A 14,472-nucleotide genomic window follows, 5' to 3' on the forward strand; every position below is an offset into this window, starting at 1 on the left:
GACTGTACGTGGGAATGTAGGTACGAGTGTATGAACAGGTTAATAAGCAAATGATTGAAGGCTCACCGCAGGACGGATCACTTCACGGGCGGCAAGGCATGACCAGCGTATTGGATTGATTGGGACTGGCTGTAGTTATTCGCCTATTTTCCTTGTCGCTCGCCAGGTAATAGTGTGCTTCAGGTTATGTAAATGAAACCTGATGTGTTTGTCTATCTGGATCTGGACCATGTGGACACACACACACACACACACACACACAGAGATGCCCGTATTTTGAAACGCTTTGTTCTCTCATTCTGCAAAGACCACAGAAATTGTCAGACTGGTTCTCATGGGCATTTTTCTCAGAAATAATACAGAATGTGTTAAACTATCAGTAGAATCGTAAAAATACCATTGAAAACCTCACTGATTTCCACAAGAACCTCTAAAATTCGTCAAAGTAGTCGAGACAAGGCGCCGAAACGTTTGTGAATGCAGTCCCAGCCTCAGGTGTCATGTTCGGGATGCAGACATCGGCCACATACTAATTTTGGTCATGACGTGAGTTGCCAGACGCACGATGACGACCATTTTGAACACCTCCGTGCTTGAGGGCCGCTGACTGGCCGCTCCACCTGGCCCCGCGCTGGCTGGGACACCTGCTTACATCCCTCGGATCTTCTGGGACCTTTGTCAACATTCCACATGGTGTGTTTTGAGGAAGACGTGAGAATTAATGAAAACACGCTTTACGCAACTTATGCAAGCGATCGGAGAAGTTTAGGTCGACATTGTATCTTAACGGATTTGCAACCCTTTCAGTATGTAACCAAGGCATCAGTTTAATTATATTCAAGATGTTTGAGAGCTTTATTGATTTAGAATAGTATTTTCTGTCATGGACTTGAAAATCACATAGTTACTCTTGCAACATAATTGTATTTTGACCATTTACTCAACTGTGACTAAAATTACTGAAGATTTCATGAAATATGGAAACTCTTAATTATATATATATATATATATATATTTTTTTTTTTTTTTAGTTTTGTTTACCTCCTTCACCTAGCCACATTTGTTATGTTTTCAATAATATTCCCAATGTTTTTTTCCAGCTATATTCAAAGTACAGTATACGGCAAATAAAATTATCATTATTAGTATTACTGTCATCATCGTTGTTGTGACTGCTACTACTACATTATCACTTTCATATTTAACAACACAGCAAACCTATACACTAACACAACACCTCATATGCACGCACTCCTGCATCGCCGCGGCCTCTCAAACCAACCCCAAGCATTCAGTCCCTCACCTTGCAGGACACGCAGGCACAGCATCGATCACCCAGGTAGCAACGAGGCCTCGCGGAGATACACGTCTAACCTACCAAGCTACAACACGCAGCCAGCAACAGGCAGCTCCCAGGCAACGGTAAGAATAAGTAAGCCACCACGTGCAGCGAGTTAATTAAGTGCTCTTGCTACCACCGTTATATGAATTACAGTAACATCTTTATTAATCTAGGTGCGTACGTATGCCTGCATTAAATTTCATTGCAGCTTCGGTCAATGCAGGAGTTACAATCGTTTCCAAATGTCAGATCTCACTATTTGGAATATTTCTAATCCAAATTCCATCTGTCGGTCATACATACTTAAGTAGTTTAATTAAGGTGAGTATTGTAAAGAGTTCTGTCATGACCTACTTGCGATCCTCATGGAAACACTGAGAAATTGATCTGAAGGCAGGATAAACTGACCTCAAGAAACAAACTTCTGGATGGAACCCTTAGCATAACAGACACCGGGCAAGACAGTCCGACACGTTATCAAACAGGCCAAAATGATTACTGTAGTGATTACCAAGCTTGACCTGAGTGAATTTTGATCGGTCATAACTGTACCATCACTACAGAAAGTGTTACATGTAAGAGACAGTTCATGTAAGTTAAAACAAATTAGAACAATGATATAGACGACAGAGACATAATAATAGTGATGGCCGTGGTGGTTGTGGTGGTGGCGGTGGCGGTGGGGGTGGTTGTGGTGGTGGTTGTGGTGGTGGCGGTGGCGGTGGTGGTGGTATAATGGCCGTGATGATGTTGGTGAATTGCACAATCATGACTTTATAGATTAAGGTTTCTCCATCTCATTCACTTCCTTTTCTCGTGCCGTAACACTGACACAGTTTAGCGTCACGTGAGACTAATAGGTTTCAGTTCACTGTTATGAATACCAATAACTGCCGCCAAAGGTCAAAATAATGCACTTGACTTAACCTTTGTAAAGCTGTACACTTGCTAGTCACGCTGTGTGGGAGTGACGGCAGGGAAAACCATGTGGCAGGGAGGCAGGACTACAGATTTCTTGCATCCAAAGATACACAGGAAATTACTCTCTCTCTCTCTCTCTCTCTCTCTCTCTCTCTCTCTCTCTCTCTCTCTCTCTCTCTCTCTCTCTCTCTCTCTCTCTCTCTCTCTCTCTCGATGACATCACCCCCGCCTCCATACTAACAAACCTTCCACACGTTGCTCTTTGTCGCGACACTGCAGTAGACGTTCCACATACAAGCTTCCAGAAGTGAGTGTGGGAGAGCTTGTGTGGGAGGAGATGCAGTGTGGGCTGAAGGGAGTGGCGACGGGAGAAGGGGAGGCAGTGACTGGGCGTTGTTGTTGATCTGGTGCACTGGAGAGGGTATGCCGAGTGCAGGTGCAGGTGAGACAAAAGGGAAAGGCTGGGAGGTGTGAGGAGGGTTGGCTATGTTGAAGAAGCGTGGAATTGTAGAAGGTGGTGGAGGAGTGATGACTGATGCAAGGTGTTGTGCAAATGCCAGGTATGTTTTGATTTGTAATGATTCGTAATTTGAAGTTTCCTGGTGATCAAATATGTATGTGAGTAAGAAAGATTTATAGATCAAGGAGAAGGAACAAGGACGACAACGAAGAAGAACAAGAACAAGAACAAGAACAAGAACAACAAGAACAAGAAAAGGAAACAGAAAAGATGGATAATGGATAAGAAACAAATAATGATGATGATGATGACGAAAACTAACGAAATAAGCATAAAGATGAATGAATGAATGAATGAACGAATGAATGAAAAGAAGAAAAGAAAGGAAGTCTCAATTTTCTCACACACACACACACACACACACACACACACACACATACAGTCAACGGCCGATAACCAGATTAGCCAGACGCCTACTCATCAAAAACCTGTCGGCTGGGTGGCGAATATTTATCTGACTGATCCCTGACGTCAAGCCTGGTAAATGTCACGGGCAGCCACGGAAGGCAACGAGAGAGCATCGCTGACCCACCACCACCACCACCACCACCACCACCACCACCACCATCACCATCACCACACGTCTTGCTAATGTTACTTGATTCCGAAAGTGATCTCGTGTTTACATTTCCCTCATAAAAACCTCAAGTCTAACACTTTTTTTTTTTTTGCTTATTAAAATTTATCCAACTTCCTACTTCAACATGAGTCAGGTGTTCGATACGCAGCGATCTGTTTTTTTTTTTTTTCTTCTTCTCCCTGAAAAAAAAAAGAAAGGAAAAAGAAAAGATATTCAAAGGAAGTTTCCGCACAACAACAGACATTTACTATCTTGGCTTGCTGTTTGATTTGACTACACTAATCTACACTACCGTTACCATTACAGGAAAACTAACTAACTACAGTGTAAGCTAAGAGAAACTGGGAAAAAAAAACTACAGTATAAAAATAGAAAAAATGAAATACACTTAACGGCTACTGTTATACACGAGGAGATCACAAAGAATACGAAGAAATGGGGAAGAATGCAGGAAGGAAGAATGTAGAAAGGAAGGAAGAAGAATGAGGAAGGAATGAAGAAAGGGAATATGAGGAATGAGGAAGAATACAGACGAAAGGAATGAAGAGCGAGGAAGAATGTAGAAAGGAAGGAAGGAAGAAGAATAAGGAAAGAATGCAGAAAGGAAAGAGGAAGAAGGAAAAGAGAAAGAACGTCGAAAGAAAATATGAGGAATGACGAAGACTGTAGAAAAGAAGAATGAAGGAGAAAGGGAAGAAGAAGAAGAAGAAGAAGAAGAAGAAGAAGAAAAAAAAAAAAGAAGAAGAAGAAGAAGAAGAAGAAGAAGAAGAAAAAGAGAAAGTGTAGAAAGAAAATATGAGGAATGAGGAAGAATGCAGAAAAGAAGAATGAAGAAGGAGAAAGAATGCAGAGAGGTTTGTTGGAAGGTTACTGAGATAGAGAAGGATGAATAACGAGGATTGTGGATTGCAGGGCGTGGATGGAGCGAGCAAAATGGAATGAAGACTGGAGGAGGTGGCTACAAAAAACAGAAAAAGACTAAGAGGAGGAGGAGGAGGAGGATGAACGTGTGGGGAAGATGACCTCACAAAAGTGGTGGTAGTGAGGATGGTGGTGAATACTAACTAAATCCCATAATGCACGCCTTTCTTCTCTCCTCCTCCTCCTCCTCCTCCTCCTCCTCATACATCATCTCCTTCCCTCTTATTCTTTCATCTATTGGTGAAGCAAAAAAGTAATTGGGGAGACTCTTTAAAATGCAGCTGTGGTAGTGGTGGTGGTGGTGGTGGTTAAAACAGTATATGAAAAAAAAAGTAGTCGTAGTAGTAGTATAGTGGTGGTGGTGGTGGTGGTGGTGGTGGTGGTGATAGTAGTAGTAGTAGTAGTAGTAGTAGTAGTAGTAGTAGTAGTAGTAGTAGTAGTAGTAGTAGTTGTTGTTGTTGTTGTTGTTGTTGTTGTTGTTGTTGTTGTTGTTGTTGTTGTTGTTGTTGTTGTTGTTGTTGTTGTTGTTGTTGTTGTTGTTGTTGTTGTTGTTGTTGTAAAAAACACTAAAAAAGAAAAAAAAGAAAATAACAAATGAACACACACACACACACACACACACACACACACACACACACACACATACTAATCGAAACAGTTACTAAACACTGGAAGAAAGAAAAAGTGACAGAAGAATGGATGAGTGAGATAAGACGATTCTAATTAACGAAACTCCAATGGCTGCCTCTTCCCCCCCCCCCAGCCTCCCCGCTTCCTTCCCCCAATACACCTGCATTCCTTTCTCTCTTGCTCTCATTCATTCCTTCATGTTTCCTTAACCCTCCTCTCCCTCTTATTGTTGTATCACTGTTTCCATTCTTTATTCTTTTTCTCCCTCCTATTCTACTGACTTTCCTACCTCTTCATTCCTCCTTATCTTTCTTGATCATCTTATTTTTTTTTCAGCACTTCTTTCTCTTTCCTTTCGATCACTATTCCTCTCTTCCGTTATTCTGATACTTTTCTTACTATTTTCCTTACTCGTTCATTTATCCCCATCTCCTTCATTCCCTTCTGCCACTCCTTCCTTTTTCCTTTTATGTCTCCTCATCCATTCCACCTGCTCTCTCTCTCTCTCTCTCTCTCTCTCTCTCTCTCTCTCTCTCCCCAGCGGCACGATCGGTATTCAAAGTCGCACATCCCACGGTGACCTGTGCAAAGGGACTAGCTGTCAATAGCCTCTCTTACCTTCCTACGTAGGTCGTGTATACGCCTCTCTCTCTCTCTCTCTCTCTCTCTCTCTCTCTCTCTCTCTCTCTCTCTCTCTCTCTCTCTCTCTCTCTCTCTCTCTCTCTCTCTCTCTCAACCTCACAGCTTCTTCCTCCTCATCTTGCTATCTCCTCTTAACTGTGGCATTAGAGCAACAGGTTATGTAGCAGTGATTGTAATTAACCTGTCTTAACTCTCTCTCTCTCTCTCTCTCTCTCTCTCTCTCTCTCTCTCTCTCTCTCTCTCTCTCTCTCTCTCTCTCTCTCTCTCTCATATGCCATATTCTCCCACGGCTTTCTACTGTCCTCTATCTCTCACGCTCCTCTTCCTCCTCCTCTTGTTGCAGCGAACGGCTCGTGATCCCTGCGGCGTGTTCCTTCCCATGAATCAACCAGGGCGGCTCCCGAACGCCCCCTTACGGACAGGTAGACAGCTATCAAAACAGGTGTGTCCGTGAGCCTGACTAGCGGGGCGATGCGGGGGTGGGGAGGATGGAAGGAACTATAGAGAGAGAGAGAGAGAGAGAGAGAGAGAGAGAGAGTCGCGAGACACACACACAACATTAGTAAGGTTCATTGCATCTAGAGTCCGTTGTTTCATAGTAGGAGCTTCGACTTTACGAGGCCTCTTAGCACTCTCTTGTCCCCCAAATTCCCAAAGACTCGCGCGCGCGTGTGTGTGTGTGTGTGTGTAGTAAAGGGAGGAGGTGAGAGAACTGTGAGAGAGGTTAGAATGAAAAATGGGAGATAAGAAAAGAATGGGTGACCAGGAGGAGGAGGAGGAGGAGGAGGAGGAGAGGGGATAGAGATGGCAGAGTCCGAACAGTGTACCGTTCATGGCCTACTGATGGAGAAGAAAACGAATGAGTAGTAGTAGTAGTAGTAGTAGTAGTAGTAGTAGTAGTAGCGATAGTAGTAGCAGTAATGGTCGTGGTGGTGGTGGTGGTGGTGGAGGAAGCATGACCCGCCTAATACCAGTATAACTCGAACGTTGCTTCATCAAGGGGTTTGCTCAGGCCGGGTCGAGCGCGGGTCGAGAGGGTGAGGGGCAGTCAAGCGGGCTCCGGTGAAGTGTCGAAGCTACACTCGCCGTTGACGCGTACACACACACACACACACATACACACACATCTGAGACTCTCTAAATGACTCCTCGTTACGACAATGGCCTGTAAATGACACTTAAAGGCCAAGTGATGAATGTAGAGAAGAGAAAAGAACAATTCTACTCCTCACCCTGTCTAGCAAGGAACGCTTACCTATATACAGTACATCCCCTCCCCCCTCCCCTCCCCCCAGCACTTGATGACGCTGGCCGGCCGCTCCCCCACTATCCAACAGCCAACCAGCTAACCCGCGGCGCCGGCGGCCTCCAACGGGACTCTGATAAACCGGATTCACGACTGAGGCAAAAATCACACACCTTGTGGCTTGGTGGTGCTGTTGCATATCACTGGCCATCTCTCTCTCTCTCTCTCTCTCTCTCTCTCTCTCTCTCTCTCTCTCTCTCTCTCTCTGACTTTAAAAGAGAATTGGACATGTAGATACAGGGAAAGGACACCAAAAGAGGATAGTTCAGGCTTTATATATTATGACTAGGTAAATAAACACACACACACACACACAGTAACAACAACACCAAATCTTACGCCTGCCCTTCCCGGTATCATAGCAATCAATTCACTAGTAAACCACCGAGGAGATACAGATCTGTGCTCACCTACGTAGTTAACGACAGGCCGCTCATTACAGTAACTACCTGATCCTTGCAATAAGCTTAATAGGCAATATTCTAGGTACTTTTCGTTGATAGGTTTACAGAATTACACTAGTTTGAGGGAGATGAAACTGTGTGTCTTTAAAGTGAAATTACATATTTGTGCGCATCATTACTGTTGCAATATTTTTTTCCTGCCCAATTTAACCTAATTACCACATACAGTCGAGATCAGAAGCTAAGTAAATATGTGCTTACGTCCAATGTGTGTGTGTGTGTGTGTGTTTTTTTTTTCTTCATCTTCTCAGTCTTAAATACTCTGATCTACTAACAGCTCATCAATTACACTATCAGGCTTTGCAAGGAGACTGTCAGTGCATCAGGACACTTCTGACTGAGGGAAGACGCTAAACACTGGGGTAAGTGAGTGTAACATGAAACTCTGCCTCTGACCACGAGTGTACGACTTCCCAATCCGTTTTTTAATTCAGTGTATAACTGCGATAGATATTAGCCAAGTATACGACAATGAAGTATGCAACGTTACTTAGTGGAAAAGAGAAGTTTTGTTTCCTAGCGTAATAATATCTTGTAACACACTCTCAATTAACTAGTCTTTTTTTTTATCATTCTCTTAGCGCTTTTATCTCTGGTTTCCTCCTTGCCGTTGTCTTGCTGCTTAGTTGGAAGTTAGTTATTATAAAGTTGTATCACCCACTCTCCTTCGATTATTTATTGTGACTCTCTCTCTCTCTCTCTCTCTCTCTCTCTCTCTCTCTCTTACATCAATAACAAGACCATCAACCACCACTAACATCATCACCACCACCTACACGGGCGGGAGTGTCCCCTTGACGGTCATGTCCTCCGCCACTTCACCACCGCCGCCCGGATCAGATATCAGAGTCACTGAACTGCGGACGCGAACAACCTATGCCAGTAACCTCCACAGAGAGCATACGTCTCCAGCTAAGCACGGGGTGAAGCTGCCTCGAGGGACCCCAAATACACACGAGGACAGCACTCATCCCTGCAACAAGAATATCACAGTAATAAGAGGAGATTGGGACAGGCTCGTTTCTTTGTCTTACGGTGTTTTTTCTTCTTTTTCTTGGGAGGCAATACGCACCCTCGGCAATAGGGTCACAGTACGTGTAATCTCAGCCCCGTCCTCGTGGTCCACTGCCGCTGCCGCCGCCGCCGCCGCCGCCGCTCCATTGTTGCAAAATCCAGTGCGTACCATTCAGTGTTCTCGCTACCTTATGAGCTACTGTTTGTGTGGTGAAGCTCTCTTTCCCATTACTACGGCTACTGCTGCTGCTACTACTACTACTATTACTACTACTACTACTACTACTCTGCTACTACTGTTATAATGATGTAACTAAAAATACCACAGATTTTTTTTTCTTCCTCCTCCTCCTCCTCTTCTTTGTGGGTTTACCCAAGGTCAGTTTGGGTGTGTGGTAGCCAATCCTTGCTGGCAACACACACATAAATAAAATAAACATTGCCCTTCGTATATAATGAGGATTTTAGGAAGCTTAGATGCAGACCAACACAAACAATACGACAAAGGTTCTCATAACAACAGAGGAAGCTCAAAGAGGTCAGTAAGTTTCAGCGTCAGAGTTCCTTTATAAAACATATACATACATAAGTCCATCTGCCATCCCTACCTACAATTTTTCCCTAATCTTCTGTTAAAGCTCCCTATTGACTGCACTAACAACCTGATGATTGCTGAGTCTATTCCAAGTTACCTAACACGCGCTTGAAAACCAATATCTTCATATCTGCTTTTTGAATCTAGCCCATTACATCTTGTCCTATCCGGAATTTTAACCATCTTGTCCTTGTTATATCCCGTATTCTACTTCAGTACCTTGATCAGATCCTCTCTTATTCTACGCCTCACTAACGAATGTAAATCTCAAGGCTTCCGTGTCCTCTCGCAAGGGTTACTACGCATCCTTTGTACTATTTTCATCCTTCTTTGCACGGACACAAGCTGGTAGACCTTCAATCATACCCTAATATGGGAGCGTTCTTCTAACATCTTAATCTATTCATATAATGTTATGGCTGCTCCTTGGTAAAGATAAATGATTATAACGCCTATTTTTTCAGAGAGAGAGAGAGAGAGAGAGAGAGAGAGAGAGAGAGAGAGAGAGAGGGGCTGTGGGAAGTACTCCGTGCATTCATTATCAACACCCAAAACCATCATCCTGAACAGCTGAGCATCACCACATGACCAAACACCACCAGGACGTCACCACCACCACCACCACCACCACCAGCACAAACATCCTGCCTGGCCCACCAAAATCTTAATTTGCAGCAACCATTAACCAACGCCTCAGTCAAGGATCTTCCCCCACACAGCAAGCAGGATATTGCAGCCACACCTCCACACACCATAAAACAACACAAGCACCACCGGTAATCATATATTCTCCACCACTATTACTAGTAGTACCACACTACTCAGGCTAGTTTAGGAAAGGGATATTATAGGTAAGGTTGGGTCAAAATACCTATTCTAACCTAACCACCACCCTCAGTCATATATCCTCTACCACTATCACATTTGCGACCACTCAAGCTAATTTAGGGAAGGACTAGGATAGGTTAAGTTACCTCTTCTAACCTAACTTAATTTAACCTCATCTAAGCTAATATAACGCATTTAAACCTTATCTACCATAACCTTTCCTAACCTAACCTAACCTAACCTAACCTCACTTTACCCATCCCAAAGGTAGGTGAGGTGACTTGGCTTCATATGATCCCCTCACCACCACTACCACCACCACCACCAACTCACCATAAAACCACAGCCTCCCATCACCACCACCCATCATATACCCTGAGCCACTATCACCACCACCACGTACTATTACCTCACCACCATTCCGCCGCTACATCACCACCACCATCAGCCGCCGCCACTCCCACCGCCTCCAGCGCCGCACTTTCTACGCAAGTATTCCCCCGCTGCGCCCTGCTAGTGGCTCAGGGACTCTTTAAAGGTTGGCCCCCCACTTTACCGCCGCGCCTAGGTACTACTATCGCTGCCGCACACGGAAATACCTCCAATGCCAAGACATACCAGTTTCACACCTTTCCCTTCCTCTAGTAAAAGCAACGCAGAGGGAAAAAGTTATTCTGGTTGAGCTTCGTATTATTTTCTTTGCGGTTTGTGAGGCGCTGCATATGGTTCTTCAAAGTAACATAGAAATGCCACTAGTACCAGCTTTACGCTTTTCCCTTCCACTCGTTAAGTAATGCGAAGTAAAAAAAAGTTATCTTGGTCGTTTAAGATTTTATTGTTGTGTTTTTCTTAGTCGTTTTTTTTTTTTTTGAAGGAGTAAAGTATAAAGTTCGTAAATCGCAGAAAACGACAATACTTTTTTTTTTTTAACACCTGTACAGTATCGTAAAGAAAAAGAAAGTGATTTTTTTGGTAGCTTTTGATTGTTTTTTTTTTTTTTTTTAATTAAGGAGTTGGGTATGCTCTACGTCACACAGAAATGCCACCCATACCACCTTTATGCCTTTCCTTTACACGTGAACACCAACATAAAGAGAAAAAAAAAAACAGTTACCCTGATCGCTTATGATTTTTTTTTTTTTTTTTTTTTTTTGGAGGCGTCGGGTCTGCTGTTCGTAGGTCACAGGAAATGCCACCAACACCATCATCTTTACTTCACACCTGTACAGTAACACAAGGAAAATATTTACCCTGATTATTATTATTATTATTATTATTATTATTATTATTACTAATCTATTTATAAAGGACAGAGTAACCTTCTTCTGGGATACTTCAATACCTTTCCTCTTCACCACGGTCAGGTATGTTGTTCTGACGTCACTCAAAACAGAGATAACAATAACAAACAGCTCACTATATCCATCTTTCAACTACATCAACACTACGAGTATTTATAAACTTTACGCATTTACTTCGCGCGGTACATGCAAATTTGTTTCGTCAAAGGGTTATAGCACGTGCGTGGTGTCTTTCTTTATATCGCGTTTAAATCACCTCCCTTCACAGCCACCACTCAATGAACAGCCCATCCCGTTAGGTGAAGCCTGCAGGTAAACATTAAGTCCGTGGCAAGACTCAGCCAAGGTTGTTACACCCTCGCCTGCTTCTCCCACACACACACACACACACACACACACATGAAGAAAAACATACATCTGAAACTTATATCTTCAATTATAGCTTTAAAACACAATTATTTTCCTCTCAAACGTGTACTTACCTTTTAAATGTTTAGCCCTGAGGTATGTGTTTACACTCACACTAACTGGTAATGCCCACGAACAGTTCAATGGGGAGAGTAACAGTCACGGCACTACACCAGAGCGGCCACACGCACTCACACACAACAGCGAGACAGGTGACACTACTCGCAGGTAGGAGCCGCACTTCTCCCGCCTGCTGGATCAGGAAAACATATCGTACTGCACCTCTGCCATGTCCTTGTGGCATGCACTAGTACCGAGAGGAGTAAAAGAGAGAGAGAGAAGGGGATGATGATGGTACGGACTTTCACATCAAGAATTGCAAAAATGTGTACATACTTACCACATTATCCGGGCAAGGACATCTTTCGGGGACTGCACTCTAATGACATTATTGTTTTATCATCCTGAATTACATAATCTACATAATTACGATGATTTATGATACAGTGTATACAACCAGACCTTCGTATATTTGACAAAGGTGTCGAATACTGCTATTATATCATAATTATAAAGAATGCAAAAGACAACAATAAAGGTCTTGTATATTGTTTTTTTTTATCTTACATAATCGTTTTAAGTAATAATGGGGAATGCAACATAAAAACAAGGACATCTTTTTACCGAGACAACTGAAAAACACTGCCTACTTTCTGTCATTCCCCAAAAAAAACTCGTTCTCTTATCTCGACTCTACCGACATTAACAAACAATACCTCCCTTAAAACAGAATTTTGTGCAAGAGAGAGAGAGAGAGAGAGAGAGAGAGAGTACTGCTAAGAAAGCTTTCGGTTAGGATGACCTGTGGCCGCCGGGGAGGACACCTGCCGAGACACACACACACACACACACACTGACCACTCTCTCTCTCTCTCTCTCTCTCTCTCTCTCTCTCTCTCTCTCTCTCTCTCTCTCTCTCTCTCTCTCTCTCTCTCTCTCTCTCTCTCTCTCTCTCTCTCTCTGCTAAATTAAATATACAAAATACGTACCTGATTATTCTCTTGGACTGAAAAAGGATAGTACGAAATAGGCTGGCTTTCGTCTTTAAAGCTTTGTTCAGGCTTAAATTGTTGTACATTGGCTTCAAACAAAACATATGTGAAAAGAAACATAAATTACTAAATACTGTGCTTCTCATCAGCCTAAAGACACTATTTTACACGTACTGAGTTCTGTGCCTGTTCATATATCACCTGCTCCTTCATCTTACTTTGTGTTTGATAACTTTAATGGGCCAACCTAACCCACACCTTATTTTCTTTCTTTCTTTTCTTTCTTCTAAACCTGTGAAGAAGTCACGACCTAAAAAAGAAGAACGCACAATTGCTGTCCTCACTCCCACACAAAAAATTAACAAATAAATAAAGCCGGATGAAAAAGAGTTCCAGTCGTGTATGCCAAATTTAGTTTCGGATACTCCTCTCGTCAAATTGTTCCAGTTACAGAAAGATGGAGAGAAGATTTAGGCAGAGCGTTCCAGAGTTATTACAGTCATAGTCAAAAGTAAGAGGTAGAACTTTTCTCCCACTGTGTTTTGGTCTTGTTCTCGCTCTTAAGTCCTTTGATCTGCTTATAATCTCATTACAACACTTGACAACTGGTTGATTCCTGGAAGATCAGGGGACTTGGGATGGAATGAAAATGCAAAACACAGTAGAGGTAGGTGTGGTAGGTTACTTAACTTCTAACCAAGACTGTACCACCAGTGTCACACCTCAAAGATGCTAATACTCAATACGAGTGTGGGCGTGATGTTGTAATGAGTGACTGATAATCTTGATGCTTTTATCCAAGTATTCTTAAAACTATTGGGATGATAAGCTAACGTAATTCACTTTGCTTAACGATGCATTTCTTTAAAAAAAATATACATAACCTAAAACTGAATTATTTTTTGGAGGGGCATTAACACATCATGTAAATAGATGCCAATTAGATATACGGTTTTTCTTGATTGTAATTTTTGCGATAGGAGTTGGGATGCAGGAGTTAAGAGGAAGAGGAGAAGAGTTAAGAGGTAGTTAAGAGGTACGAGTTGAGAGGAAGAAATAGGAGTTGAAAGATAGGAATTAAGAAAAAAGAGAATGAAAATAGGAAGTAGGGGTTGAGTGGAAGGAGTTAAGAGAAAGGAAATTGCAGTTAAGAGATGGTAGGTGGAAAATGGAAGTTAAGAGAGGAAAACAGGGATGAAGAGGTAAAAATTAATAAACAAATACACGTGACCTGTCAACATAATACAGCTTTATAATTATGAATGCTAAAATCACACATGAATTTGTCCAGGCCTCTCTGAATTTGAACAGGGAAGACAGTGGTGATCCAAGGACATATTAAGTTTAAGTCCCGGGCGTTGATCTTGGCAGCAGGGCCCTCAGAACACTCCAACCTCAACCTGATTTGGAGCGACACAGTGAGGGAGGGATGGGTTGTGCAGGGTGCTTGGCTTCACTCGTGCAACCCTGTGACATCGCCCCACAGACCTTAGGCATTATGGCTGTCCTGTCAAGACTTCAACATCATCATTAGTATTGTGTAGGAGTGAAGGTTGTGTGCATTGCCAGTCATGTTGGATCTGGACGACAAGACAGCTTATATTGCAGTAACACACAAAAACTTATAAAAATTAAAATGGGAATGCAAACAAGATAGATAAATAAATTAACTCTTCTCGTACATATTCTATTCTCGGAAAATAGTGTTCATTAGTGTAGTTACAGCTATTTATAGTCATAATCCCTGCATTCAGGTACGCAAATACACATTATCAAGTATACATAAAATACATAAATTAAGTAAAAGAGTAAGTATACTGTATGTGATACCCTACAATACATTATACATTACTCTAGTCAGTCATAACCACAACAACTAGACACACATTGAATACACACTAGGTACGTACACATTTCAACACTTGCCTTAACTGACTCCACCTAAAAC

General features: G+C 42.5%; 1 protein-coding gene across 1 annotated transcript in view; it reads right to left on the reverse strand.

The window, feature by feature from the left end:
* Window positions 1–11,691, reverse strand: part of LOC135108351 (calpain-C-like) — a 60,377-nt gene extending 48,686 nt beyond the window's left edge. Inside the window, 1 exon segment of the mRNA XM_064019238.1 lies at window positions 11,547–11,691. The gene's annotated coding sequence lies outside the window, so the exon portion shown is untranslated.
* Window positions 11,692–14,472: the final 2,781 nt, after the last annotated feature.

The sequence above is a fragment of the Scylla paramamosain genome, chromosome 17 (genome assembly GCF_035594125.1).
Source record: "Scylla paramamosain isolate STU-SP2022 chromosome 17, ASM3559412v1, whole genome shotgun sequence".
In the NCBI taxonomy this organism is placed as follows: domain Eukaryota; kingdom Metazoa; phylum Arthropoda; class Malacostraca; order Decapoda; family Portunidae; genus Scylla; species Scylla paramamosain.